The 5,697-nt window shown below is 42.7% G+C and overlaps 2 pseudogenes; both read left to right on the top strand.

The window, feature by feature from the left end:
- The first annotated feature begins 246 nt into the window (after nucleotides 1-246).
- Nucleotides 247-1,220, top strand: LOC147005884 (suppressor of tumorigenicity 7 protein pseudogene; annotated as a pseudogene).
- Nucleotides 1,221-1,930: 710 nt separating this feature from the next.
- Nucleotides 1,931-5,353, top strand: LOC110306254 (fructose-bisphosphate aldolase A pseudogene; annotated as a pseudogene).
- The last annotated feature ends 344 nt before the right edge of the window (nucleotides 5,354-5,697 follow it).

Here is a 5,697-nt window from a genome sequence, read left to right as displayed (position 1 = left end):
CTCCTGGCATGTAGGTAATGAGAGACTGTAAACAGTCGAAGAATATATTTAGGAAAGTCCTGACCCAGACCTGGGACATCACGACTTAGTATGTCTCTGCACAAAGGAACTGCATTTTAAAAAGTTTAAGTATGGTGTATCTACTCTGACGCAGTCGCTGATTGAGAACACAGGAACAGGATGGTCTCACTGCTCACAGGGAAGCTGGGACAAGGACTCTGGCCAGCCGAGCTGGAGGATGAGAGTTAATGAAGGAGTTCCCCCTCCTAAGCATGTTCAATATCCATGAGAACCTTTTAGAAGCTCTTCTGGAACTCCAAGCTTATGCTGATGTTCAGGCAGTCTTAGCAAAGTATGATGATATAAGCTTACCAAAGTCGGCGACAATATGCTACACAGCGGCCCTGCTCAAAGCAAGAGCTGTCTCTGACAAATTCTCTCCAGAGGCTGCATCTCAGAGGGGGCTGAGCACAGCAGAGATGAATGCAGTAGAAGCCATCCACAGAGCTGTGGAATTTAATCCGCATGTGCCAAAATATCCACTAGAAATGAAAAGCTTAATCCTCCCACCAGAACACATCCTGAAGAGAGGAGACAGTGAAGCAATAGCATATGCATTCTTTCATCTTGCACACTGGAAGAGGGTGGAAGGGGCTTTGAATCTCTTGCATTGTACGTGGGAAGGCACTTTCCGGATGATCCCGTATCCCCTGGAGAAGGGACACCTATTTTATCCATACCCAATCTGTACAGAAACAGCTGACCGGGAGCTGCTTCCCTCTTTCCATGAAGTCTCAGTTTACCCAAAGAAGGAACTTCCCTTCTTTATCCTCTTCACTGCTGGACTGTGCTCCTTCACAGCCATGCTGGCCCTCCTGACACATCAGTTTCCGGAACTCATGGGAGTCTTCGCAAAAGCTTTCCTCAGCACTTTGTTTGCCCCCTTGAACTTTGTTATGGAGAAAGTGGAAAGCATCCTCCCCTCCAGTTTGTGGCATCAGCTGACACGGATCTGAGGGAGCCTCCCATCCTTCACTTTCCACACCATCCACCATCTCTTCTGTGCCAACTTCTCATGGACCGCAAGAAAGCATGACTTTGAAAAAGGGAAACAATTCTGAGATTTTAAACTGTTCATGGACTATCAGTTCCTTATTAAAGGCTGGTTTTGTTGTACAAAATTTATTGATGTTCAGTTCTATTTTATTTTGCCTTCAAAACTGACTGATCAAAAAGTAAAAAAATAAATAAACTTTTGTGTATTGCAAGAAAAAAGAATATTAAAAATTTTAAAAAAAAACTTCATTATCCCTTCAAATTCTGAAATATTTTCTAAAGAAATAAAAAAGTCAGACTTGAGGTAATGTGATAGGAATGTTTTTACATTTTCTCAAATATTTTTCAAAATATAGAAAGTCATCCATCAAGGGCCTTGGGAGACAAAATTGAGTGGTATATTTTAGAAAAGTTAAGTTGGTACCCTGGCATGAGAAAACTGTAGTTAATATAGAACTTTAGAGGAAAGTTGAAGATATTCTGAAATGTGGCTTTGCAGGAGACTTAGAAAATAACAGTTGTTGGATGAAAGAAGGTCAAAAGACAGAAAGATGTCTCAGGCTCTATGACACCTGTAGTGTAGAGAAAAAAATGTTTGAATATGAAAGGGCTGTTTTCACATTGCTCTTGTTTTTCCCAAAGCTCTGCAAGGGAGGTTGTATCATCCAAATTTCTGAAGATATTGAGGTTCAAATAGTTTAAATAATTTATCAATGTTCAGATGCTACATCCTATTAGGTAAGAGTAATAAAAGCATGGCTGGTGAATACATTTTTACTTTTTAATTTAGAATTTCTTCCTGCTGGATGCTCTTGAAGGAGTGGACACTGAGATTTGGGTGTGGACAAACTTCCTTCTCATAAATAATTGGTCCATGGCCTTGAAATTCTATAATACACATGAGAAGGGGGTGACCCACATAAGGTACAACATAAAATCAATACTGAAAGAAAAGATAACCTCCAAATATAGCCCAAAATTAAATGAACAATATGGTAAAAAAAAAAAATAGCCCACCAGGGGATCCATCCCATAATCAGCCACCAAACGCAGACACTATTGCATACACCAGCAAGACCCTGATATAGCTGTCTCTTGTGAGACTATACCACTGCCTGGAAAACACCGAAGTGGAAGCTCACAGTCAGCTATTGGATGGAACACAGGGCCCCCGATGGAGGAGCTAGAGAAAGTACCCAAGGAGCTAAAGGGGTCTGCAACCCTATAGGTGGAACAACAATATGAACTTACCAGACACCCCAGAGCTCATGTCTCTAGCCGCATATGTAGCAGAAGATGGCCTAGTCAGCCATCATTGGGAAGAGAGACCCCTGGTCTTGAAATGTAAATGAAGAAAATACCTAATAAAAAATGGAAAAAGGGAAAAAATAGCAATGCCCAAAACATAAATAATAGGCCAGGTAGGAAAACTGGATCCAAGGCTACAGAATGGGGGTGGGAGGGAGCAGAAAAGAACATTCAAAATGGAGGAGAGACATTGTATAGTTATTCAAATTCAAAGTAAATCACATTTTAAGGTCCTGTAACTCTAAAAAAAAAAAGAAAGAAAAAAGTATATGATGCCAGGATTAGGGGTAAATATGGATCAAGATTTATCAGTTAGGAGATAACTGCAAACTTTTGGCACTGTCAGATATGACGATGCCATAAAGGTAGACAAGGAAGTGATGCCTCTGCCATGAACCAACGGTGAGAGCACCAACCAGGGGCTGAATGAGCCCTCTAAATGCAATATCTAATGCACAAAGGATGGAGCTGACTTTACCAAGTAGCATGGTGTCCCTCTGAACCCTTGCCATCAGAAATATGTCAGTGTTGAGGCCTCACTGATGGAGATCTTGACGTGCAGAACTGTCAGTATGTAACTAAAAAAGGCTTTGGATGGTGTCTACATGGCTCTGAGTGGCCATCCCATCTACCTTGAAGGACCTTGCTGAAGCCCAACATGGTCACGCTCTTACTCAGAAATTTTCCAGTGAAGAAATTGCCACAGCAACTGTTGTGAGACTCATTGCACTGTACCCTTTATGGTCCCTGGTATCACATTCCTGTCTAAAGGGCACATTGAGGAATAGGTCTCCATCAATGTCAGTGCTATCAACAAGTGCCCCCTGCTGAAGTAATTGGCCTTGACTTTCTCCTATGGCTGAGTCCTGCAGGCCTTTGTTCTAAAGGCTGGAGGCAGGAAGGAGACCCTGAAGGCTGGCCAAGAGGAGTACAGGAAGGAGCCCTAGCCAAATGCCCCTCTTGTCAAGGAAAGCACACCCCAAGTGGTAAGTCCTGCCTATAGCCAGTGAGCCTTCATCTCTGACACCAAGTCTACTGAACAGAGGTGGTCTACAACTGTCTGGTCAACTCCAGGCCTCTATATACCCACTTGCCCTTGAAAGGGAGGCCTCTATCAGCCTCCAAACGCTGACACCATTGCATACACTAGCAAGATTTTGCTGAAAGGACCCTGATATAGCTGTCTCTTGTGAGGCTATGCCGGGGCCTGGCAAACACAGAAGTGGATGCTCACAGTCAGCTATTGAATGGATCACAGGGCCCCCAATGGAGGAGTTAGAGAAAGTACTCAAGGAGCTAAAGGGGTCTGCAACCCTATAGGTGGAACAACAATATGAACTAACCAGTACCCCCAGAGCTCATGTCTCTAGCTGCATATGTAGCAGAAGATGGCCTGGTCGACCATCATTGGGAAGAGAAGCCCCTTCCCAACAGTAAGTGACAATGTTTACTTTATATGCATCAGGGGGAACACCAGGTCCAAGAAGTGGGAGTGGGTGGGTAGGGGAGTGGTGGGGGAGGGTCTGGGGGACTTTTGGGATAGCATTTGAAATATAAATGAAGAAAAAAAACCTAATTTTAAGAAAAATTTTAAAAGTAGACCAAAACAAAAAGAGAAGAGGGGAGGAGAGGAGAGGAGAGGAGAGGAGAGGAGAGGAGAGGAGAGGAGAGGAGAGGAGAGGAGAGGAGAGGAGAGGAGAGGAGAGGAGAGGAGAGGAGAGGAGAGGAGAGGAGAGGAGAGGAGAGGAGAGGAGAGAAGCGAAAAGAAAAGAAAAGAAAAGAAAAGAAAAGAAAAGAAAAGAAAAGAAAAGAAAAGAAAAGAAAAGAAAAGAAAAGGACATCTCCAGGCTCTTTCCTATCACTCTTGCTGCCCTCATAACTTTGGTGTATGATGTTATCTGTGAATACTAACTCTGTCATCCCTACCAACCCACTACCAATAACACACTATCTAAGTGGGGGACACGGGACAAAAGGATTTGCAATATGAAGTGAAGCTGAGGGGAAAAGGAGATAGCAGAGCACAGGGAGGAGAGACTTTTACATTGAAAATACAAAACAAAACTAAACACAGTCAAAGAAAGGAAGTCAAGATGATGAAGTTAACCAGAGAAAGTGATTTGTCTGCAAAGGAGAGAAAGCACAGTGGGAAACATAAACTAAGAGAGAGAGAGAACATGATGGATGATGTAGGGCGTGGTGTTGGTACACATGTGAAGCATGTGTGGGGGACATACTTTGAGCAGGATGATAAATGTTACTCCAAGACCCCTGAAAATGACCAAAGTCTGCAGATATACTCCCATGTTAGTGCTTATCATAGAGTCAAGGGACTACACATATCTTCTGGAATGTTGGCAGTGACGTTAGTATTTGAATATTAAGACATAAATCTGATAAGTTTTAAGGATGGTGTATTTTTTAACTCATGCAAATACAAAAGATAGGGGATGAAGCCAAGGATGCTGGGAGCCCCTATGACATAAAAATTGACTTTGAAGGGAAGCCAACTCAAACACGAAGTCTCTGCTGAACTGTGCAACCTTGATGAGAAGCAAAGAGAGAAAGCTGTAAGAGAAACAAAGCAATTTATAAGAGGACAATGGTTGAGGGCATTATGGATAAGTAAGAAAGTAGAGTGAACTTGAAGAGTCCACAATCTAAGGGAAAATCAGAAAGGTTAAAGGGAATGTTAATACTTACAGGGCTTGTGGTAACCTGGCTGGAAACAGGCTCCCCTTCCCCACTCCCCAATGTACCTACCCCACCCCACCCCACTCCCCTACCTCACCTGATTCCCCCATCACACCACACCCACCCACCCCACCCTAACCCACACCTGACCCAACCTCCATATGTTCTCATTTCACTTTCCCCTTAACAATAAGTGACAATGTTTACTGCACACGTAGGTAAACTAGAACTCGAAGAGGAAAGCATGTTTGACCTAGATAACTATCCTCAACACAGTGAGGTTATGAAGAAGTGATAGAGTATTCAATTTTTCAACCATGGAACCACAGAACCTGGGCAAAGTGAGTACTGGACCCAAATTCAACTTGTAATACAGACAGATACTAATGATGTTCATCATGGTTGTTACACATAAGGTAATTATGCATAGATGATGAGCACTTTTGTTATTTTTATTGATGACCGTCATTAGTATTCATTTTATTCAGCAAAGTCAAGGGCTTTTGTCTCTTATTAGGTCTCTGCAGTAAAAACTCACAGTTGGCTGCAGCTATGCTGAGTACAATGGCTGGCTATTGCAGTGTTGAAAAATCCCTTCAGAGCTAAAGTATTTATTTGACAGAGCTTCTCTTTATTTCT

This window comes from Mus caroli, unplaced genomic scaffold, assembly GCF_978045245.1.
Source record: "Mus caroli unplaced genomic scaffold, Mus_caroli_1 scaffold_2, whole genome shotgun sequence".
NCBI lineage: Eukaryota > Metazoa > Chordata > Mammalia > Rodentia > Muridae > Mus > Mus caroli.
The sequence above is the reverse complement of the archived record's forward strand: the minus strand, read 5'-3'. Positions and strand labels throughout refer to the sequence as shown.